A 25,267-nucleotide genomic window follows, 5' to 3' on the forward strand; every position below is an offset into this window, starting at 1 on the left:
ATAACTTTATGACATTTAACTTCAGATGGCTTTTTTTTTTTTTTAAAGCTACAGGATTTGCAGGCTTTGGTTCTAGCCCAGCATTATCCAACACTATACAAAACCGGACTCCACAAATCACTAACCGGGACCAGGGTTGAAGACCTGACCACTGCTTAAGATGTTGCAATCCCCTGACCTTTTCATCCAGCATTCAGCAGACTGGAAAGAGCATTGGGGTAAGCATCTGTCTGGCTGTCACATCACAACAACTGCTCCTATCCTGTAACACATTATATTAGATGGACAGCAACAATATCCAGTAGTAGATTTAGTACTTGTTATTTGTTTGTTGTATTTAACCAGACTAAGGACACTTAGTTAATTAGAGGAAATGTATTTACAATGACTGCCTGGCAAAACTGAAATGGAAAGCTATAAACATTGCCCCGACCACATTTTAAGATCCTCCAAAAATACCTAATCTAGAACCAAAACAACTGACAACAGCAAGCATAGCAACACCTTGGGCATTATTAACAAGGAATGCATCCCTGATTCAGGAAATAAATACCAACACCGACAATGGCACAAGCAACAATCACTCCATGCTCCCACTCACAGTGGTACAATCTGCACGTCCTCACAGATAGTCCCTAGTTAACCTTCTCACCCATGACTGGCCAGACCAAGACCCACACTGCAACCTGGACCAGTCATACCTAACGGGAAATCATACTGCACCATGAGGGAGCCCAGAAGAAGACTCTTTAGCCAACCTCTTGAAATATGTGGTTTAATAGATAACAATTCTATCATAGTATACAATTCTGTCATGGGGTACGAATTGGGGTCCTGGGAAACCAGCGATCCAGTCACAAAATGTTTCTAACTTCATCTGAGCCCAGTGACACAGTACTTATAATTGGAATGTAAATATCAAAATGGATTGTTTACTTGACAAGCGACTGAGAGCCACCTCTGAGCCAGATGGGGAGTTAGGGGCCAGTAGAGTCTACCAAGTATTCCCCTCTCTAAGGAGGATCTCATTTACTAAACAGAGCTTAAACTAATCAGTGCTATGTCTAAATAAGGCTAAATGTTTACTGTTTGACATCAAATCATGCTGTTTTTGGACGCACCAGCCATTTGGTATACACGCTCTAATGCCAATGACGTTGGATTCAAAGGGGATTTTGTTACATTTGCAATTTCTCATGAACCTGTTTGATAAGAATCTAATGCAATGGAAAAAAAAGATGAGAAATTATTTTGAAATGGGATGTTGGCATAATAAAGTTGAAACATATGCAGTTCGTGATAGTTAGTGTGTGTGTGTGTGTTTGTGCGTGCGTGTGTGTTTCTGTGTACCTACGCATACATGTATACATTTGTGCATATATGCGTTTAAATCTAATCCTAAACCAATTGAATATGGTGCAGACAGTACAGGATAGCAAATGTGCGTGTAAATCTAATCCTAAACCAATTACTAAGGTTCAGACAGTACAGTATTGCATATGTGTGTGTACATCTAATACTAAACCAATTTAATAAGGTAAAGACAGTACAGTATCCGACGAGCATCAGAGCTGGTGTAGTAGGATTCAATCTTAGTCCTGTATTGATGCTTTGCCTGTTCGATCCTCCATCTGAGGGCATAGATTTCTTATAAGCGTCCGGATTAGTGTCCTGCTCCTTGAAAGCGGAAGCTCTAGCGTTTAGCTCGGTGCGACTGTTGCCTGTAATCCATGGCTTCTGGTTGGGAAATGTACGTACGGTCACTGTGGGAATGATGTCGTCAATGCATTTATTGATGAAGCCGGTGACTAAGGTGATATACTCCTCAATGCCATTGGATGAATCATAGAACATATTCCAGTCTGTGCTAGCAAAACAGTCCTATAGCGTAGCATCCGCGTCATCTGACAACTTCTGTATTGAGCGAGTCACTGGGGCTTCCTGCTTTAGTTTTGCTTGTAAGCAGGAATCAGTAGAATAGAATTATGGTAAGATTTTCCAAAAGGAGGGCGAGGGAGAGCCGCAAGAGCTCCGGAACACTGTGGAAAGTAGACGGATCGGAAGCTGTTTGAAGTAACATGAGTATTCCAGCTATCTGACAAGCCCATCCTCAGATAACAGCATGAATCAGCAGAGATAAGTCACATTTAGTCTGAGATGAACTATTCAGGGCTGTCTGAACCAGCATACGCGTGTGGTGCAGATTGCCTATGAAGGGGAAACAGTGATTTGGTTTACTTTGACACTTTCTGCATGATCATATCCTGGATCATTTTTGGTCTACATTTCTGAAAACACATTTGTCAAATTAACTGATAACTTGTCGGATGTGGAATGCTATTATAGATGCAGATGGAACATTCCGAGAAAAGAACAACCAATATTGCCAGTGTCCTTGCCCAAGGCTGCATACATTACCTTGTAGTGTTGTATTGGACATTTAATGACCCTTGTGACTATTGCTTTATAGTAAAAACAGAACATGTCCTTTAACCTTTCATGACAACGGAAATTGCATCTTCTATTTCTCCCCATCCCCTGAGACAAAACCAGTTCAGTCCAGTTCCCAGTCCAGAAAATATCAAAACAAATACAATCAATCTCCCACAAAGTAGCAGTGGATCCCACATGCCATACAAGCCTATCGAGAGCACCAAATGTTCTATTTCTTAATCACTGCAGTGGCTCTGAGACCTGAGACTGAGATTTTGGACAGCCGGTGGAGAGCACAGAGGGAAATTAAGACAAATAGCTTGAATGGGATCAAATTCTGCATTCTATGTCATTATACTATTTGCCCCCAAGGCCTGAAACAGAATCTGGATTATTCCAGTGTGTGCTGTACATGGACAATGAGGGTGTGCACTTCATTCCCAATCTACGTTAATGTTGCTGCTGCAGGAAATACATTTGTGTGCCGACATCCAAATCCACTTTTTTAGACCTATTCAGTCGATACTCCAATATCCTCCAGTCTACTGGACAAGGCCACACAGGTCTGTGAGAATACAGTCTTCTTTAATGATCTCATATCAGTGCCTCTTCTATGAGAGAAGTGATTATATTCAATGGTATATAGAGTGACTTTGTAGAGTACAACATTATTTCATAAATCGAAATATATGCAATTGAACTAGTACACATTCACAGTTTATGCTCAACGTGCAGGGTTAGGTCGAAAAGGGATTATGTCTGTCAGTCATTTATGATCATGCTCTTCATATCAAATTTATGGACTAAGAAATGACTCAAAGGAAAGCAAATAGGCATATTTCCTTTGACTTCTGTTGTTTATTATCTGTACACTTTTCAAGGCTATGACACGGGCTTCGATTCACTTCAAATCGAATTAGCAGAGAAGGTAATATCCCTGAAATCCTCACAAGATTGGAGATAGATATGTGAGCTACTGTATGTTGTAAATCTGGAATTCCAGAGGTATTAATCATTGGATTGTTCCTGAAAGCATCTGGTAAAAAGGTGCTAGCATGGTGCTTGTTAAATGGACCCAAAAACATCTGGTACAATGGGGAGCACACTCAATTATTTCCTCGTTATGAGCCTCAGTGTTTGGCATATGATGTGATTATGATTCCGACAGCCTTCCAACCTCCCAATCGTAATTAGTTTTACTCCAAATTAAAAATAAAAATATACATTAAAGAAAAGTATAAAAGCAAACATGTAAAGTGTTGGTGCCATGTTTCATGAGCTGAAATAAAAGATCCCAGAAATGTTTCATACGCACAAAAAGCATATTTCTCTCAAATTTTGTGCAGAATTTTTCAGGTACTTCTACACCTGCATTGCTTGCAGTTTGGGGTATTAGGCTGGGTTTCTGCACAGCACTTTGTGACATCAGCTGATGTAAGAAGGGCTTTATGAATGCATTTGATTGATTGATTTAACTCCTCATATCAAGCAAACCAGACAGAATGATTTTTATTTTATTTTTTATTAGCAGATAGCCAGGGGACACTTCCAACACTCACAGGCTGACTACACGTTGCAAAATAAATGTAGAAATCTGTTAGCCCTTGGCAATGAGCATCTGCGTTGCCATTGCTAAAATAGAAATCAGTTCTATTTCTGACGGATTTCTGGCAGATCGCGCTGCAAATCCTGCCTCTCCCATTTCCTCATTTGTTTATTGAAGCAGGTACACACATGCCATCTCCTCAGTGGTTATACCCACGTGGGTGACTGAAAGACGAAGGAGGTCAGTGGCGGTAATGCACCTAATTTATGAAAGTTGACAATCGCAATATAAAGTCAAGAGAACAAAAAGCCTGGAAGGAAGAGAGATGACTAGAAACGATTCGGTTGACTGTTTTATGTGTGGATTAATTGGCGGAGTAGAGGACCTTGTGCATTTCAGGTAAAATAACAACTCAATGTTTATATCCCAGGACAAATTAGCTAGCAACAGCAAGCTAGCTAAATAGGACAAATTAGCTAGCAAGTGCAAGCTAACTAGCTAAATTGACATAAATGTTTAAAGCTTTTCGACCTGTCCCCAAATTAATTGAATTGGTTCAGAGTTTGTGATATTTTAACCTGCGTGTTGTAATCGCGTTTGGTGTGGGGGGACAAAATAAATGTATGCACAATGGCGCACGCGTGCAGCCGGTTTGGGTTCTCTGTTAGACATAATTTACAGTACAAACAAAGCATTTGTGTTTAGTGAGTCTGCCAGATCAGCGTCAGTAGATCTGTATAGTATATTTCCCCATAGGAAACAATGGGAATACCACAGAGTTCAATATATTTTTGTTGTTGTTTGCATTTTAACTAAAAAACAAGGTGAGCAGGTCTCATTGCCAACAAAAGCGAAGCAGGCATTGTGACATTGAACAATAAACTGGGAATAGAACGTTCTGAAGGCGAGTTGGTGCCACGGTGCGCAATAGAACTAATAGAGGCTGGCAGGGTGAAAAATGCCCTAAAATAAGGCAGCTGGGAAATATTGTCATATTATGAAACTGGGCTCCACGGCGGATTCAATGAACTAGTTATCAGAAAAGAACGTTGTTAAAAATGTCATGTGTCAAATCAAAGTTTGTCACGTGCGCCGAATACAACAGGTGAAATGCTTACTTACGTCCAGCCTACTATCTACACGGATTTCAGAGCACTCTCGTCTAAGTGTACCAGAGCACAGAATAATACATTTACAAGCGCTCAACACCCTTTGAATATGGCCGGTGTCAGTAAACATTGGGAAAAAAGTGTATTTAAATTGTTTCCAGCAGCACATTTACAGTCACCAACACTCTGGTTAACACAAAACTGGCCTTGCCAGCTCTGCTAGGGCAAGTAAAATGGTCAATTTGTGTCTGGAAGCATCTAGCAAGCTAGCAAATGTTAGCTTGGGTGCTTGACTGCTGTTGTAAGGCCAGAATGCTCAAATCAACCCTACTCCTCTGCCAGAACATCCAGTGTGCGCTCCGAGAGCGAAACGGTCTGAATTTACAAACTGACAATCTGACAATGCTCTGAATTTATGAGTGTCACGTTGTACAGCTCCATATTTTCTGTTCCATCCTAACGGAAACCCAGAGGGTTTTTAATTTTTCATGGAATAGAAACACCATAATATTACTCAAATGAATTAAGCAAGTACCAGTCAAAAGTTTGGACACAACTACTCATTCCATGATTTTTCTTTATTTTTACTATTTTTATAATAGTAAAGACATCACAACTATGAAATAACCCCGGTCTCCCGTGTGCCCTGCATTCTGTAGTACAGACATGACCTGCTCTCCCTTATGTAAGGAATTAGTCACTTTCCCATGTTTACTACAGTAACTATAGTTACTACAGGATGAACTTCCGGCGCCGACAGAGATGGCCGCCTCGCTTCGCGTTCCTAGGAAACTATGCAGTATTTTGTTTTATTACGTGTTATTTCTTACATTGGTACCCCAGGTAATCTTAGGTTTTAGTACATATAGTCAAGAGGAACTACTGGATAGAAGAGCAACGTCAACTCACCATGATTACGACCAGGAATACGACTTTCCCGAAGCAGATCCTGTGTTTTGCCCACCACCCAGGACAATGGATCGGATCCCAGCCGGCGAACCAAAACAATGTCACCGTATAAGGGACAGATGAAGTGGTCTTCTGGTCAGGCTCCGGAGACTGGCACATCGCGCACTGCTCCCGAGCATTCTACTCGCCAATGCCCAGTCTCTTGACAACAAGGTTGATGAAATCCAAGCACGGCTAGCATTCCAGAGAGACATAAGAGACTGTAACGTTCTTTGCTTCACGGAAACATGGCTCACTCGAGACACGCTATTGGAGTCAGTACAGCCAGCTGGTTTCTTCACACATCGCGCCGACAGAAACAAGCATCTTTCTGGTAAGAAGAGGGGCGGGGGGGGGGGATGCCTTATGATTAACGAGACGTGGTGTGATCATAACATACAGGAACTCAACTCCTTCTGTTCACCTGACTTAGAATTCCTCACAATCAAATGTCGACCGCATTATCTACCAAGAGAATTCTCTTCGATTATAATCACAGCCGCATATATTCCCCCCCAAGCAGACACATCGACGGTTCTGAACAAACTTTATGTGACTCTATGTAAACTGGAAACCACATATCCTGAGGCTGCATTCATTGTAGCTGGGGATTTTAACAAGGCTAATCTGAAAACAAGACTCACTAAATTCTATCAGCATATTGATTGTGCTACCAGGGCTGGTAAAACCCTGGATCTCAAAAGGATATTCAATGTCTGCTTTGTTAATTTTTACCATCTACTAATAGGTCCTTTGCAAACTATTGGAACACCTCACTGGTCTTTGTGGTTGAATCTGTGTTTGATATTCCCTGCTCAACTGAGGGACTTTCTACAGGTAATTGTATGTGTGGGGTACATAGATGAGGTAGTCATTCCAAAATCATGTTAAACACTATTATTGCACACAGAGTTTGTCCTCGCAGCTGAGTATTGTCACGGATCCCCCGGTACTGCAGCTCATTCTATTCACCTACTCCGGAGGTCTACTGTACGTCACCAGCCTTCTAGGCATCACTGAATTGGATTCATTAACCACCAACCCCGGACTGTCTTGTCTCATTACTCATACCTGGTTCCCATTCCCCCTGATTAGTATGTTATACATGTGCCCTCTGTTCCCCATTGTCCTTGTTGGTTATTATTACCATATGGGGGTGGCCCTGTGAGTACCTGTGCTGTTGTATCGGCTTCCATAAAACGTGTTATTATACATTGTTTTACGGGTCTCGTCCCGTGTATTATTTAGAGGTTTTTACTCCTCGCTCTTTTGTTTGGCTGGAGAAAATAAAACCCCCTATTAGGTATTTCTGCTCGTGTCTCCTATCATTTTACCGTGTGACAATTATGTGGCTTGTTAAGCAAATGTTTACTCCTGAACTTATTTAGGCTTGCCATAACAAAGGGGTTGAATAATAATTGACAACACTTTTCAGCATTTCATTTTGAATTAATTTGTAAAAATGTGCAAACATGCAGTAATTCCACTTTGACATTATGGGGTGTTGTGTGTAGGCCAGTGACACAATCTCTATTTAATCCATTTTAATTGAGGCTGTGAATACTTTTTGAAGGCACTTTTTGAAGGCATACACCTTTTCTCCCTCCAGAGGGGCGCTGATTCAATGGGCCCTGTCACATAAATAAAGTGCTTTGTGAGCCATCAATTTACATAATGTCCTTTTTGATGTTGGGTGCTCTTGAGATGCTCTTTCTAATGGTCTCGTGAGTGGTATACCTACTAGCTTGCTGCTTAACTGCTTTATATTATTGAAAGAAAACAGTTAATTCTCCTTCCCTGCCTATGTAGTTGTCAGACTCTGGCATTATTACGGAGGAAAATTGGATAAGTGGGGCTTTTAATCAGCGTTTATCTCGGCATGCTTCTTATTTAAAATGAAGTGTTTTAATTTACCCTGGTCAGTCGTCTGCTCTTCCCTCTCCAGTTGGCTCGATGGAAGATCAGTCAACTTCCAGTGAATCTTTGTTTTGCGGTATGCTAGATGCCTTAAGATTGCTGTAAAAAAAAAAAGAATCTTGCTGCAGCTTTGTGCTCCCCTGAGTGTCACTCATGGTGTGATTGAAACAACGTACAAAAACGGAAGACCCTTTGCTCTCCTGGTCTGGAATACCTCACCATCAAATGCCAACTCGACAAGAGAATTCACATTGGTTATTGTCATGGCCGTTATCCCCCCTCAAGCCGACACCACGGCGGCACTCAAGGAACTATATGGGACTTTGAGCAAACTAGAGACCGCACATCATGAGTTTTCATCTGTTGCAGTGACTAGGTACTACAGGAACATTTATATTGCTCCACTAGAGACGGATCATGGGTAATGGGTTTGAGTCGGGCTGCCAGTTGCTATGGAAATGAGTGTCCAGATATTACCTTTACTGAAGGTTCCGGAACAAACGCCGGAGGGACAGTTCTGTCTGCTCTGCTTTCTGGGAGAAAATAATACTCTGTAACATAACAGAAGGGAACTAACCGCAACAGTCAGAGGCTTCCAAAATTACAATTGAAAATGTTTATAGTCTAATATTGAGGTTCAGTAAAGAGACATTAGGATATACTTTTTTCAATTACATGTACAGAATTCAGTTGAACAAAAGTCTTGTAGTTGACATGTTACATTTGAAATAAGCCTGTTAAACCATGAATACACTGACAGCTTGGAATGTCTTCTGCCTCAGCAACAAGTGTCCTTTCTCTTTGATCACCTGAACCACATGAAAAACACATGAACACTTCCTGTCTTAGGGTAAGAATTTACCACAGCGGACTCAAAGACATTGCAGTGTCTATCCATCACCTCATTGTACTGCTGCTGCTGAAGGTAGCCCACATGTTCCCATGCACTTAAAGATCTGCATAGAAGTACTGTAGTGATGGAGCCTTCTGGATGTTTCCATGCGTGTCCTCTTCCAGAACCTCTCTGCTTTGTTCCCTTCATCTCCTGAAAGACGCCTGCTCCTGAAAGACATTTCACCACAATGGCGTTAGGATTAGCATTGGATGCTTAATTTAGTGTGCCAGGACAGGAGGGAAATCGAGCTTAAAATATCACCTATTCAACACTGTCTTTCTCCATCTGATTGCAGCGTGAAAAAAAAATGTTGTTAGCTACTGACTAACTACAGTCTTGACTGTGTTAAGAGAACAAGTAAAACGTGTAGAATTACAGAAAGTATCAATATTATTAGCAAGGTATCAGTGAAGCTACAATCCTCTTCGACTGAAAACAGTGTTGCTGTCCTCTGTTACGCTTCTGCTACTACACACAGAGTTGCTGCAATCCCACACATACAATATCCTCATGGGAAGACATAGTGTCAGGTAGAAGGAATTAAATGTAGTGAAAATCAGGGGTCTCAAAATGGTATGTCATCTTTAATTGTAGGTAAGAGACCGGCAACACACATTCCTTTTCTTCACGTCCTCCATGCACAAATCTGTTTAGCATAGACTCCTTTCAATATAGCCCATTATACACTGCCAAGTTGTTGAGACAATATTGCCATGCAATTTTGCAGGCTACAGGGTATGAGACACTTGCACGATGCTGGGCAACAGGCAACATGGAGACACAATGTAGTAAGAGGCAAAGGCTCTGATCTCATCCTACCAAGACGGCAAATCAACACGTGTGTTTCATGCGCTTCTGTTTGTTGGTGTTTTTTTGTTATAATCATTCCAAATACTCTGTAATGGTAAGGTATGTGTGTCTACCTCTATATTGTGTTTATGGTGTGTATGTCTGTTATGGTATGTCTAATATCTGCTGTCTTGATTGGACCAGGTCTCTCTTGAAAATTTTTTTTTTGCTCAATAAAATATTTTTGCTCAATAAAACGAACATAAATGTTAAATAAAAATATGCATTTCAAAAAAACGTGCACATGTATTCGTCTCATATGGCTTATTGCCTGTTGACTGGCACATCTGTACTGAAATTGACTATCTAAAAATAGGACTCTGTTATGTTCTGCAAGTACACAAACTTCTGGCAGGCTAACCAACAATGGCAATGCAGACACAACAGCACAACTGGCTTAATTCTATAGCAGTGGAGGCTATGGAAAGCCAATACCACGAGCCCACCCAGCTATTACCACGGGGCCATCCTCCCCAATTTAGGTGCCACCAACCTCCTGTGTTCTATAGCTAGAGGACTCCTGATATCTCCAGGAGTTATAAGTATATCTCTTTTTTTTTCATCTGTTGTTGTCTAGTACTGTCTTTTTGCTAGCTAGGGCCATCTACTTTAAGTGCTGCCTGTGTTCCCAGTAGCTTACCTGGTGTGTGAGCTGACTGCTCATAACTTGCAGAAGGTTGTACACATCAACCAGGATTAAGGGGCAGGGCAATTTGTGACTGTTGTTTTTGTAATCAGTGGCTGTACTGGTGGGGGAGGGGTTTCTCCTCTCCCAGGCAATCAGCAATTACTTCCGGGAGGTAGGCTCTTCACCTCTGCAAGGCAATTAGTATGAGTTGTTCAGTCTTCCCCTGTTTTCTCAGTGGCGGCTGTGTCAGCGGCGGTCTTGTAGCAAAACTGAGACAGTTCTGTTGAGTTGTTCTGCCGAGTTATTAGAGTAAGGAAAGAAAGGAAGGCCCCACGCCACTCTCTCACTTCAGTATCTTACCTAGTTATTTTCAGATCATCTAATTAATCTCTTTTGTAGCTTTGGCAACTATGTGTGTGTTTTCTATAAATATTTTCTCCATCCCTGTAGGCTTTAGAGACACTCCCACCCCTTGGATGCAGCAACCCTTCTAATTTAGTGTACCCTGCGCACACAAACCATATAGAATTGCTGGTCTCTGGCAGCCTATGCTGCCCTTCAGCCTGGTCGTCTCGGTGGTGGCACAGGGCTACTCATTTCTTCTAAGTGGAGATGTTTTATTTCCTCCCTCATTCGCCTCATTTGAATTCCAAGTTGTCACTGTCATTTTTCCACTCAAGCGTAGCATTGTTGTCATCCATCACCCACCAGGTTCCCTTAGAGTTCCTCAATGAGCTTGACACATTGATTAGCTCATTTCCTGAGGATGGCTCACTCCTCTTCATACGTCGACTTAAACTTCCCGACGTCTGTCTTTGATTAATTTCTTTCCAACTATTTTTTTTCTCCTCCCTCCTTGTCTCTTTTGACCTCACCTTTTCCCAATCCTCTTCCACTCACAAGGCAGGCAATACGCTTGACCTCACCTTTTCCCAATCCTCTTCCACTCACAAGGAAGGCAATACGCTTGACCTCACCTTTTCCCAATCCTGTTTCACTCACAACGAAGGCAATATGCTTGACCTCACCTTTTCCCAATCCTCTTCCATTCACAAGGAAGGCAATATGCTTGAGCTCACCTTTTCCCAATCCTCTTCCACTCACAAGGAAGGCAATACGCTTGACCTCACCTTTTCCCAATCCTGTTCCACTCACAACGAAGGCAATATGCTTGACCTCACCTTTTCCCAATCCTCTTCCATTCACAAGGAAGGCAATACGTTTGACCTCACCTTTTCCCAATCCTCTTCCACTCACAAGGAAGGCAATACGCTTGACCTCACCTTTTCCCAATCCTCTTCCACTCACAATGAAGGCAATATGCTTGACCTCACCTTTTCCCAATCCTCTTCCATTCACAAGGAAGGCAATACGTTTGACCTCACCTTTTCCCAATCCTCTTCCACTCACAAGGAAGGCAATACGCTTGGTCTCACCTTTTCCCAATCCTCTTCCACTCACAAGGAATGCAATACGCTTGACCTCACCTTTTCCCAATCCTCTTCCACTCACAAGGAAGGCAATACGCTTGACCTCATCTTTACTAGAGGCTGTTCTTCTACTAATCAAACTGTAACCCCCCCTCGCTCCAGGTCTTTGATCACTATTTTGTTTATTTTTCTGTCTTCCTCTCCTCCAACCCTAGCTAGTCCTCCAACCCGAGCTAAACCCTTCTCCAACCACCTGATTCTGCCTCTACGACCCTACTCTCCTCTATCTTCCTCTGTATCCACTGCTAAAGCCACTTTCTATCACCATCAAGATTTCAAGTTTCTGTTTCTGACCCTAGTAAACAATTTCCTCCCTCTCTGTGGACAACTTTGTCAACCACTTAGAAAAGAGGGTTAACGACATCCACTCCTCATTCACTCAGCCTTTTGACTCCACTGGTCCCACTCAGACAGAACTACCCTACATGTTACCTCTTTCTCCCCTCTCCTCCAGATTAAATCCTGAAACTAGTGAGGTCCGGCTACCGGATAACCTGTCCATTCGACCCAATCCCCTCCTCCCTTCTCCAAACCATCTCTGTGGACCTTCTCCCATTCCTCACTTCCCTCATTGTCATGCCTGACCACTGGCTGTGTCCCCTCTTACTTCAAAATGGACCGAGTCACTCCCCTCCTCTAGAAACCAACACTAGACTCCTCTGCCATCAAACTACCGACCAGTATCCTTTCTTTTGTTTCTTTCTAAAACACATGAGCATGCTGTCTCTGACCTGGCTATCTCTCTGAGAGTAATCTTATTGACCTTAACTAGTCAGGCTTCAAGACGGGTCACTCAACCGAGACTGCTTTTCTTACGGAGGCTCTCCACACTGCCAAAGCTGACTCAATCTCTCTCTCCTCTCCTCCCAAATCTATCCGCTGCCTTTGACACCGTGAGCCATCAGATCCTCCTCTTCACCCTCTCTGGGCTGGGTGTCTGAGGCTCTGCACATTCTTGTAATGCATCCTAGCTGGCAGGCTGCTCGTACAGTACCAGGTGACGTGGAGAGGATAGGTCTCTGCCCACTCCAATACCTTTCCACCATGGTTGACAACTCCACTGTGTCCTCCTCCCAATTGTTGTTGGCTGGGCTCCCCACTTGTGCCATCAAACCCCTGCAAATTATCCAGAATGCTGCAGCCCGACTGGTGTTCAACATTCCCAAGTTTTCCCATGTCATGCAGCTACACTGGCTTCCAGTTGAAGCTCGCATCCACTACAAGACCATGGCACTTGCCTACGGAGCAGCAAGAGGAACTGTCCTTCCCTACTTTCAGGCTATGCTCAAACCCTACACCTCTAGTCTCTTGGCCCTCCCACCCCGCTCACCCTGTCCAAGCTCTTCTCTGTCCTGGCACCCCAATGGTGGAACCAGCTTGCCCCTGGAGCATTAAACTTATCTTATAAAAAACAATCAATCAATCATAATCACTAGTTAACTACACATGGTTGATGATATTACTAGTTTATCTAGCGTGTCCTGCGTTGCATATACTTGATGCGGTGCGTATTCGCGAAAAAGGACTGTCGTTGCTCCAACATGTACCTAATCATAAACATCAATGCTTTTCTTAAAATCAATACACAAGTATATATTTTTAAACTTGCATATTTAGTTAATATTGCCTACTAACATGAATTTCTTTTAACAAGGGAAATTGTCACTTCTCTTGCGTTCTGTGCAACAGAGTCAGGGTATATGCAGCATTTGGGCTGCCTGGCTCGTTGCGAACTGTGTGAAGACTATTTCTTTCTAACAAAGACAGCCAACTTTGCCAAACGGGGGATGATTTAACAAAAGCGCATTTGCAAAAATAGCACAATCGTTGCACAACTGTACCTAACCATATACATCAATGACTTTCTTAAAATCAATACACAGAAGTATATATTTTAAACCTGCATATTTACCTAAAAGAAATCCAGGTTAGCAGGCAACATTAACCAGGTGAAATTGTATCACTTCTCTTGCGTTCATTGCACGCAGAGTCAGGGTATATGCAACAGTTTGGGCCGCCTGGCTCGTTGCGAACTAATTTGCCTGAATTTTACATAATTATGACATAACATTGAAGGTTGTACAATGTAACAGCAATATTTAGGGATGCCAACCGTTAGATAAAATAAGGAACGGTTCCGTATTTCACCGAAATAATAAATGTTTTGTTTCTGAAATTATAGTTTCCGGATTCTACCATATTAATGACCAAAGGCTCATACTTCTGTGTGTTATTATGTTATTATTGAGTATATGATTTGATATTTGATAGAGCAGTCTGACTGAGCGATGGTAGGCAGCAGCAGGCTCGTACGCATTCATTCATACAGCACTTTCGTGCGTTTTGCCAGCAGCTCTTCGCAATGCTTCAAGCATTGAGCTGTTTATGACTTCAAGCCTATCAACTCCCGAGATTAGGCTGGTGTAACCGATGTGAAATGGCTAGCTAGATAACGGGGAGCGTGCTAATAGCGTTTCAATCGGTGACTTCACTCGCTCTGAGACTTGAAGTCATTGTTCCCCTTGCTCTGCAAGGGCCACGGCTTTTGTGGAGGGATGGGTAACGATGCTTCGGGGGTGGCTGTTGTTGATGTGTTCCTGGTTCGAGCCCAGGTGTGGGCGAGGAGAGGTACGGAAGCTATACTGTTACACTGGCAATACTAAAGTGCCTATAAGAACATCCAATAGTCAAAAGGTATATGAAATACAAATGGTGTAGAGAGAAATAGTCCTATAATTCCTATAATAACTACAACCTAAAACTTCTTACCGGGGAATATTGAAGACTCATGTTAAAAGGAACCACCAGCTTTCATATGTTCTCATGTTGTGAGCAAGGAACTTAAACGTTAGCTTTCTTACATGGCGCATATTGCACTTTTACTTTCTTCTCCAACACTTTGTTTTTGCATTATTTAAACCAAATTGAACGTTTCATTATTTATTTGAGACTAAATTGATTTTATTGATGTATTATATTAAGTTAAAATAAGTGTTCATACAGTATTGTTGTAATTGTCATTATTACAAATACATTTTAAAAATCGGCCGATTTGAATCGGTATCTGCTTTTTTTGGTCTTCCGATAATTGGTATCGGTATCGGAGTTGAAAAATCATAATCGGTCGACCTCTAGTTACAGCCTTATTCTAAAATAGATTAAAATAATGTTTTTCCTCATCAATCTACACACAATACCCCATACTGAATGAGCGAAAACAGGTTTATGGATGTTGCCAAATGTATTAAAAACAGAACTACCTTAATTACATAAGTATTCAGACCCTTTGCTATGAGACTCTAAATTGAGCTCAGGTGCATCTTGTTTTTATTGATCATCCTTGAGATGTTTCTACAACTTGATTGGAGTCCACCTGTGGTAAATTAAATTGATTGGACATGATTTGGAAAGGCACACACCTGTCTATATAAGGTCCCACTGTTGACAGTGCATGTCAGAGCAAAAACCCTGCCATGAAGTCGAAGGGAATGTCCGTAGAGCTCCGAGACAGGATTGTGTTGAGGCACAGATATGGGGAAAGGTACCAACAAATTTCTGCAGCATTGAAAGTCCTGAAGAACACAGTGGCCTTCATCATTCTTAAATGGAAGAAGTCTGGAACCACCAAGGTTCTTCTTGGCCAAACTGAGGAATCGGGGGAGAACGGCCTTGGTCATGGAGGTGAACCTGATGGTCACTCTGACAGAGCTCCAGAATAAGGCTGTATTGTAACAAAATGTGGAAAAATGAAGGGGTATGAATACTTTCTGATTGCACTGTTGATGAGAATGACATTCAAATCGATAGCCAGGTAGTTAATCTCTCTGGAACCAGTGTGACGGTAGCGTCCCACCTCGACAACAGCCAGTGTAATTGCAGGGCGCCAAATTCCAAACAACAGAAATCCCAAAATTAAAATAAAATAAAATAAAGTATTTTACATCATTTTAAAGATAAACTTATTGTAAATCCAGCCACAGTGTCCGATTTCAAAAAGGCTTTACAGCGAAAGCATACCAAACAAGTATCTTAGATCAGCACCTAGTCACAGAAAAACACAGCCATTTTTCCAGCCAAAGAGAGTAGTCACAAAAAGCAGAAAGAGATGAAATGAATCACTAACCTTTGATGATCTTCATCAGATGACACTCATAGGACTTCATGTTACACAATACATGTATATTTTGTTCGATAAAGTTCATATTTATATCCACAAATCTCAGGTTACATTGTGTTATGTTCAGTAGTTTCAAAACATCTGGTGATTTTGCAGAGAGCCACATAAATTTACAGAAATACTCATAATAAACATTGATAAAAAATGCAACTGTTATGCATGGAATTTTAGATCCACTTCTCCTTAATGCAACCGCTGTGTCAGATTTTTTTTTAAATTACGGAAAAAGCACACCATGCAATAATCTGAGGACAGCGCTCAGACACAAAAACAAGCCATATAGATATCCGTCATGTTGTGTCAACAGTCAACAGAAGTCAGAAATAGCATTATAAATATTCACTTACCTTTGATCTTCATCAGAATGCACTCCCAGGAATCTCAGTTCCACAATTTTTGTTTTGTTTTGTTCGATAAAGTCCATAATATATGTCCAAATACCTCCTTTTTGTTCGCGCATTTAGCCCAGTAATCCAAATTCATGAGGCGCGATCACTAGGTCCAGATGAAAAGTCAAAAAGTTCCGTTACAGTCCGTAGAAACATGTCAAACGATGTATAGAATCAATCTTTAGGATGTTTTTAACATGAATCTTCAATAACGTTCCAACCGGAGAATTCCTTTGTCTTCAGAAATGCAATGGAATGCAGGTCGATCTCACGTGTGCACGCGTGATCAGCTCATGCCACTCTGGCAGAGCCCTTACTCAATCAGCTCTCATTCCCCCCTCCTTCACAGTAGAAGCCTCAAACAAGGTTCTAAAGACTGTTGACATCTAGTGGAAGCCTTAGGGAGTGCAATATGACCCCATAGACACTGTATATTCGATAGGCATTGACTTGAAAAACTACAAACCTCAGATTTCCCACTTCCTGGTTGGATTTTTTCTCAGGTTTTTGCATGCCATATGAGTTCTGTTATACTCACAAACAGTTTTAGAAACGTCAGAGTGTTTTCTATCCAAATCTAATCTAATCTATCCATAATAATTATATGCATATCCTAGCTTCTCGGCCTGAGTAGTAGGCAGTTTAAATTGGGCACACTTTTCATCCAAAATTCCGAATGCTGCGCCCTACCCTAGTGAAGTTAGAGGCAAAAAACTACCAAATAATAACTTTTTATCAAACGTAACAATAGCTTGAGATTGCTAACTAGAAGCTAGCTACATATAAAATTATGTTTAATTTTAGTTTTTTTCATATAAACTTTGGCCAAAAATCAAATGGGGTTTTCAAGCTTTTTTTGAATGGGACTTTGAAGCTTCTGAATCTGCCGGGTAGATGCTACCAGTAGATGGCGATGTTTCAGGAAGGCCTAGCTTGTGCATCACTATCACTAGCTATCACTAGCTAACAGGGAAGAAATTTGAGGGCGAGCGACAGAGCGTGACTGGGCCAAACTAGAGCAGTTTTTGAAGTTGCTGGAGCCGTTTGTGATCCACACCGACCAACTTGCTGACCAGTGAGTGGGCCAAGCCAGAGCATCTTGTGGAGTGTGTGTGCAAAGTTTCAGATGAATCCAGTGGAGCATTGCAATACTGGACAATATTTTTTGATACATTTTCAAGTACATAACTATAGAGAACATACAACATTTAAGTTTACACACTTCCAGGAATGTCATACATGATGGACCATTAGCTTATACACTAACTTTCAAACATCTAGATGTTGGGGCTGGGTGGGTATGGAGCCAGAGACAGCAGGGGTTCAAACTGTAGAATCCAGTGCCTACATTTTAATATAAAAATTGATTTTATCAAACAAAACTATGCTACATTTTATCTCTGGGACCCCCAGGAAGACAAATTAGAGCAATATTACTGGATGTAAGTACATTGTTTACATTCAGAGGTGAATGTATCAAACCAGTTGCCAGGATAAAAGGTTTTGTTGTTGTGCACTCTCCTCAAACAATAGCATTGTATTTTTTTCACTGTAATAGTTACTGTAAATTAGACAGTGCAGTTAGTTAGATTAACACGAATGTAAGCTTTCTGCCTATATAAGACATGTATATGTTCTGGAAAGTTTGCTGTTACTTACAACGTCATGCTAATCACTTTAGCGCACGTTAGCTCAACCATCACAGTATAGGGACACCGATCCCGTAGAAGCTCACTAAGTAAGTGAAACTGAAAGGGAGAAAAAATTACTTGCCTTTCCTTCATTTTGGAAGAAATTAATTTGTTCAAAACTATTCAACTATTATCTTTCTCTCTCTTTGAGTCAACTAGTCACCACCTTTATTGCACTGCAGTGTTAGCTAGCTGTAGTTTATGCTTTCAGTACCAGATTCATTCTCTGATCCTTTGATTGGGTGGACAACATGTCAGTTCATGCTGCAAGAGCTCTGATAGGTTGGAGGATGTCCTCTGGAAGTTGTCATAATTACTGTGCTAGTCTATGGAAGTGGGTGAGAACCATGAGCCTCCTAGGTTTTGTATTGAAGTCAGTGTACCCAGAGGAGGACAGAAGCTAGCTGTCCTTCGGCTACACCATGGTGCTACCCTACAGAGTGCCGTTGGGGCTACTGTAGACCTTCATTGCAAAATCGTGTGTTTTAATCAGTTATTTGGTGGCATGATTATATTTAGTATAGTTTTATCTAAAAAGAATAACTTTAATGTTTTACCATTTTTATTTTTATGAAATTCACTGAGGATGGTCCTCTCCTCTGAGGAGGAGGAGCCTCCACTGATGCACGCACACGCAGAGACACAAGCTGGTTGTGAACTGATAGAGGTTTTTGCTGTTGTTCAAGCTGTTTAACACTCTAGTCTGAATCCTCTGGGTCATCATTATTAGTCAAATACAGAGGGTGTGAGTTGAGGGTGTATGTGCTTGCACTGAATGTGCATGGAGTGGAAGATACAGTATGGAGAATGTGCTAGTGTATAAGCTAATCATTAGTCTTAGCTCATACTCGTCACATTCTCCAATGTAATATATTAGTATAGGAAGGAAACAGCACTTTTATCATCAGTCTTCCCCAGTAATATCAGCCGACAGAGGAGCCAGGGTTTGATTTGCTGTGCGTTTGATGCAGAGTGAAATAATTCATAATTCATAATTGGTGGATGAAGAGTATGGATGGAGGGACACATCCAGGTTAAAGGTGATTCATCTTTATACCTCAAAGTGAATCCAACAGCGTTTTAGCAACATGAAATCTCATTCAAATCTGTTCATATACAACCCCAGGAAAAATATAACACTTCCATTTTCTGACAAGCGAGCACTAAAGATATGGCCGTTTTCATCAATTCATAGAATGTTTGAGAATGACATATAGTAAGGCATTTGTGAAAATTCTATAGCAATATAGAGTGAGAAAGCGCCTGTGCATTTGGACAATTAATAGAAACTGCAGTAAATAAAACCTAATAAAAACATCTTGTCCAGGACCGGAGTCTAGTCAATCAGAGCTACAGTAGGCCAATATATGCAAATAAGCCATTTGCCACATGGGCCTGCCATCATTCAGTTTGAACTGGACTGTGTGTTTACAGGCAGTAGCAACAGCACGACTTTAGATCACCTAAATGTATTTGCAAAGAGCCACAAAATACACCTGAATGGATTTCTGCAAATACCACTGGAGTTCTCTTACATTTGGGAACTTTACAGTTCTACTGATGAAACAACCATGAAAAGGTAGGCTCTCTCTCACTCAGTTGTTTATGCACATCAACAACAACAAGATCAACAACTAATGCTAGCCAGAGCAAGATGAGCTCAAATCTAACGAGGGAACATTAGATACACCTTCTCAAACTTTTTCAGCTAGTAGGCCTTCTGCAGCTTGCTTCCAATACATGCTTGTCCCAACCCGCATTTTTCAACTGAATGGAAACTTGCCAGCCTACCCGCCCAATTGATCAATGCCAAATACATTTGATTGTCAACTAAGATATATGCTAAGTGTGGATAGCAGTCATTCAAGTTAAGCATACCTAGCTAGCCAGCAAAATGATTCACATTTCTTGCTATCTAACCAAATGACACCTGCACCTCCAGCTGTAGCCACCGAAAAATGATGAGGGTAAAAAGTCACCCACTCCTCCAATGACATAACAGGCTCCAAGTTTTTCCCTGCTAAATAAATAGCAAGCTACATAAATAGATACGCTAGCTCAGGAGTGTCAAACTCAATCAGCGCATGGGCCATATTGAAAAAAACAATGAATTTGTGGGCCAGACATAGCCTATTTGATTTTACAAAAAAAACTTGCAACTGTGACCCAAACGTGCCATTGTTTTATTTGAAATTGTCCCTTTATAACGTTTACTTCTGTACATAGGTTGCTGTATATAGCATTTCAACTAATTGAAACAAAAGAAGAGAGAAATAATGTGTCCAGCTTTTGCTGCTTGCAGATGTACATAATATGCTGTGACTCTAAACAAAAAGTATTTAATAACTCTAAATTTTAAAAAAGTAGCTATTGGTTTTGTAACATTTTATACACGTTTTACTTCTTTTTTTGCAGTGCATGGATCACTGGTGCGGTTGAATGCATCATTGCTGTATGGTCCACTCAAAATGTATTGTTGTTGAGTAGCCAGCCGAGGCTACTGCTCAGATGTATTGTTGTTGAGTATCCAGCCGAGGCTACTGCTCAGATGTATTGTAGTTGAGTATCCAGCCGAGGCTACTGCTCAGATGTATTGTAGTTGAGTATCCAGCCGAGGCTACTGCTCAGATGTATTGTTGTTGAGTATCCAGCCGAGGCTACTGCTCAGATGTATTGTTGTTGAGTATCCAGCCGAGGCTACTGCTCAGATGTATTGTAGTTGAGTATCCAGCCGAGGCTACTGCTCAGATGTATTGTTGTTGAGTATCCAGCCGAGGCTACTGCTCAGATGTATTGTTGTTGAGTAGCCAGCCGAGGCTACTGCTCAGATGTATTGTTGTTGAGTATCCAGCCGAGGCTACTGCTCAGATGTATTGTAGTTGAGTATCCAGCCGAGGCTACTGCTCAGATGTATTGTTGTTGAGTAGCCAGCCGAGGCTACTGCTCAGATGTATTGTAGTTGAGTATCCAGCCGAGGCTACTGCTCAGATGTATTGTTGTTGAGTAGCCAGCCGAGGCTACTGCTCAGATGTATTGTTGTTGAGTAGCCAGCCGAGGCTACTGCTCAGATGTATTGTAGTTGAGTATCCAGCCGAGGCTACTGCTCAGATGTATTGTTGTTGAGTAGCCAGCCGAGGCTACTGCTCAGATGTATTGTAGTTGAGTAGCCAGCCGAGGCTACTGCTCAGATGTATTGTAGTTGAGTAGCCAGCCGAGGCTACTGCTCAGATGTATTGTAGTTGAGTAGCCAGCCGAGGCTACTGCTCAGATGTATTGTTGTTGAGTAGCCAGCCGAGGCTACTGCTCAGATGTATTGTTGTTGAGTAGCCAGCCGAGGCTACTGCTCAGATGTATTGTAGTTGGGTAGCCAGCCGAGGCTACTGCTCAGATGTATTGTAGTTGAGTAGCCAGCCGAGGCTACTGCTCAAATGTATTGTTGTTGAGTAGCCAGCCGAGGCTACTGCTCAGATGTATTGTTGTTGAGTAGCCAGCCGAGGCTACTGCTCAGATGTATTGTAGTTGAGTAGCCAGCCGAGGCTACTGCTCAGATGTATTGTAGTTGAGTAGCCAGCCGAGGCTACTGCTCAGATGTTGCTGCATTAGGCCTACATGTTTCTCCTTTGCATGATGTTTTGTTGCATGTTTTGTTTTTTGGTTATTAATGTCAAGCTTTAAAAGCCCAAGCCAGACTGCAACATTTTAGTAGCCTAGCTAGGACTGTGGCATGTGTCTGTGTACACTATCCGCCGCACGCTGTAAACGGGACACACAAAAGCAGCGCAATTGAAGTTTAATTAATTGATGCGAGTGCGTCAGGCTGTAATTTCATGAAGTAGATGACCCATCTGTTGACTTATTTGTACTCGCTTGTGTGTCCTATATGGATCGCTGGCCTTGTTTGACACATGTGCGCTAGCCCATTAGCCACGTTATGACTGACTTGTGATCATTGCCCTTGCTAGTTTGAGTGTATAGGCATTCCTAGCCTTAGTTGTATGTACCAGTGTACTAGGCCAGCTGTGATTTACAACACGATATACATTTTTGGGGGGACTATCAAGAAATGCATTGATGAATTATATTATTCATGCATTCATCTATTCTGCCAACAATGCCTTACTGTATGTCATTGAATTTTGAATCAAATATAACCTATTTTTAAAACCTTTTATAAAGTTGTTTTAAATCATAAACTGTGAATTTGATATTTTTGACTGATATTATGATTGACTGTTTGTTTCATATCTGCCAAGTAGTTAAAACGCTCTCATTTCCACTTTAATGACTTGTGTGGTGTTCTCAGCACCCACAATTAAATCTCGGTCACAAAAGACTGGAGGTTATGTCCCAAATGGCACCCTATACCCTTATATTGCACTACTTTCCCATAGGGCTCTGGTCAAAAGTAGCGCACAGCAAATATATAGAGAATAGGGTGCCATTTTGGACTTAGCCTATAACATTATACATTGTGGAAAAATGTGATGAAACGCTCCTGCTAAATGCTGTCTTTTAGTTTCATCTCAGCTAACTAAAATTGTTGACTGTAGTTTCTCACCACGTTACTGTGCAAACCAATTTCAAGGTGAGAAAAGATAGAACTAAATCTGTGTTTCTATCCATTCAGACAAAGGGATGGAAGTAGAAAGCACAGTAGGAAAGAGAGGGAAGACGGTGCATCATCTTTAGAAGAAAACCGAGAACATCAGATCTCCGATACATAGAGAAGGTAGGTGAAGGAGATGCTGTGCTTTTGGGAATCAATCTGTTTTTATATTTTTTTATGTTTTCATATAATCATTTTCAATTGAACCACTTTTATTTTGCTTTAGGTATTCTACAAATAGATGCAGTATTCGTATTCGTTCTTCTCCCCAGAATGACTGGAGTTATATTTCAAATGAATATTTCTCACATGCTTAATACAAATAAAAATAAAGCCAGAAATAATTCATTATAATCTATTTATTCCAATATAATGAGGTCAGTGCTGACTAGATATCACAAACAGAGATACAGTATCAATCTCAAAGTGACTTCCCTGGCTAAATAAACTATAAAAGCAATGAATAAACAAAGGGAAGGATGGCAACACACCGTTGGGAGAGTAACTGAATGGCAACTGGTTCGAATCACTGAGCTGACTAGGTGAAAAATCTTTTGATGTGCCATTGAGCAAGGCACTTAACCCTAATTGCTCTTGTAAACCACTGTGGATAAGAGCATCTGCTAAATAAATGACAAATGTAAATGTAAATGAATCACTGGACTCTGTTAAGGATGCGTGACAGGAGGAAAAGATAACTGTTAATAATTGTTTCATCTTTCAGATAATGAACATAACACTGTTTTTGGTGCAAGCGGGAGGAAAATGCCAGAACAGCCAAGGTTGGGTCTAACAAAATATTTCAGAATTTGTCATTTCTGTCCATTCTGTGGCAACTTTATTGATTTTGATTGTTGACAACTGTCTGGTAACCACTACCATTACAATCAAGCATTCCCGATAAGTGGGATCCTGTTGAATATCAGTTGGCCTATCAAGATAAAATAACGTGTGTTCAACACAAGGGTAACACTGATTCTCGTGGGAATGACAGAGCCTTACATGACACCTGATTGCAGGGGTTCACATTTGAAGGTAATTTCCGATTGAGGCGACATATGCAGTGTTTACCGTAAATGCAGTCTCTGCGACCCCGGGAACATTGCCTTTAATTGTCAGTCGCACTATAAAGTGGATTAAATTGAGCCTGAGGTCAATCGGACTTTCACTGTCATGCGACGTCTTGTAATCCGGCATCAATAATAGCTGAAAATGAGATCAATTCATCAGGCCCTCTCAACTAGCTCTACAAACCTTTGAGTCCCCTCTGAATAGCTCCCTCTGAGTTCGACACATTTAGTCACACTGTTTCTGTAGGGCAAGGCAGATGAGGTTTCTCCCCTCGCTATGTGACTATTGGTGCGTATTCTCACAGCAGAAGAGGGGATTCGGATTGTAACTGGATTGGCTGTTAGTCAACTTAACAAGCCACTGTTATTCCGGCAATAACACGTTGTCCAAATTGTTGTGTTTCTAACTGTAGTTGGCTTGGCTATGCCTTTAGTTTTTTTCCCATAGGTTTGTGCTGCATAGTGTTTACGACGTTGTTATGTTACCTTAGCCTCTTTGTTTTTGCTTATAACTGTGAGTGTAACGAATGCGATGTGAGTCGGGATGCAAGTACAGGGAGTAAGTGTTTAATAAATAAACGGGAACAGAAAACAAAGAACACAAAAAAACGTACCGACATGGAACAGAGTCAATAACACCTGAGGAAAGAACCAAGGGGAGTGACAAATATAGGAAAGCTAATCAAGGAGGTGATAGAGTCCAGGTGAGAGTCATGAAGCGCTGGTGTGCGTGATGGTGACAGGTGTGCGAAATGATCAGCAGCCTGGTGACCTAGAGGCCAGAGAGGGATTATCCATGACAGTACCCCCTCCCTGATGCGCTGCTCCATCTGCAGGATGCTGACAAAAGAGAGGATCCCGGGGATCAGGAGCGGACCGGTCACCTCTGCTGAAGTGCGGGAACCTGTCAAGCCGGCTGGTGCGCGGGAACCTGGCGACCTTGAGTGCCGAAGGACCAGACGAAACAGTACCCCCACTCCGACGTGCAACTCCAGCCGCAGGACGCCGACCAAAGGGATGATCCCGAGGATCAGGAGCAGACCAGTCGCCTCCACCGAGGTACAGGAACCTGACGAGCAGCCTGGAAAGCTGGAGCCTGTTGAGCCAGCTGTGGCATGGGAGCCTACCGAGCCCACCGAATCTTGAGAACCTGAAGAGCTAGCTGAGGCATCCTCGGTAAGACGCTTGACCCGCCAACCGAGTCTTGACACCCCGAGGTACTGGCTAAGGCATGAAAGCCTGGTGAGTCGGCTGAGGCATCCTCGGTTGCTCCGGCCGCAGAACCTAGACCCGACGTCACCTTCAAATACAAAAAGCCCTCCCTGATGCTTCCCTTTGGTGAGGTGTTGATCTGTAACGAATGCGCTGTGAGTCGGGATGCAAGTACAGGGAGTGAGTGTTTAATTAATAAACGGACCAGAAAACAAGGAACACGAACAACGCACAGACATGGAATGGAGCCAATAACACCTGAGGAAAGAACCAAGGGGAGTGACAGATATAGGGAAGGTAATCAAGG

At 41.8% G+C, this 25,267-nt stretch overlaps 1 long non-coding RNA gene and 1 pseudogene across 1 annotated transcript in view; one reads left to right on the forward strand and one right to left on the reverse strand.

The window, feature by feature from the left end:
* Window positions 1-25,267, reverse strand: part of LOC149982327 (uncharacterized) — a 139,437-nt gene that overhangs the window by 21,809 nt on the left and 92,361 nt on the right. The window lies entirely within an intron of this gene.
* Window positions 5,851-24,894, forward strand: LOC149982328 (uncharacterized; annotated as a pseudogene).

Source organism: Oncorhynchus mykiss, chromosome 7 (genome assembly GCF_057628025.1).
Source record: "Oncorhynchus mykiss isolate SJ-2025 chromosome 7, ASM5762802v1, whole genome shotgun sequence".
Classification (NCBI taxonomy): domain Eukaryota; kingdom Metazoa; phylum Chordata; class Actinopteri; order Salmoniformes; family Salmonidae; genus Oncorhynchus; species Oncorhynchus mykiss.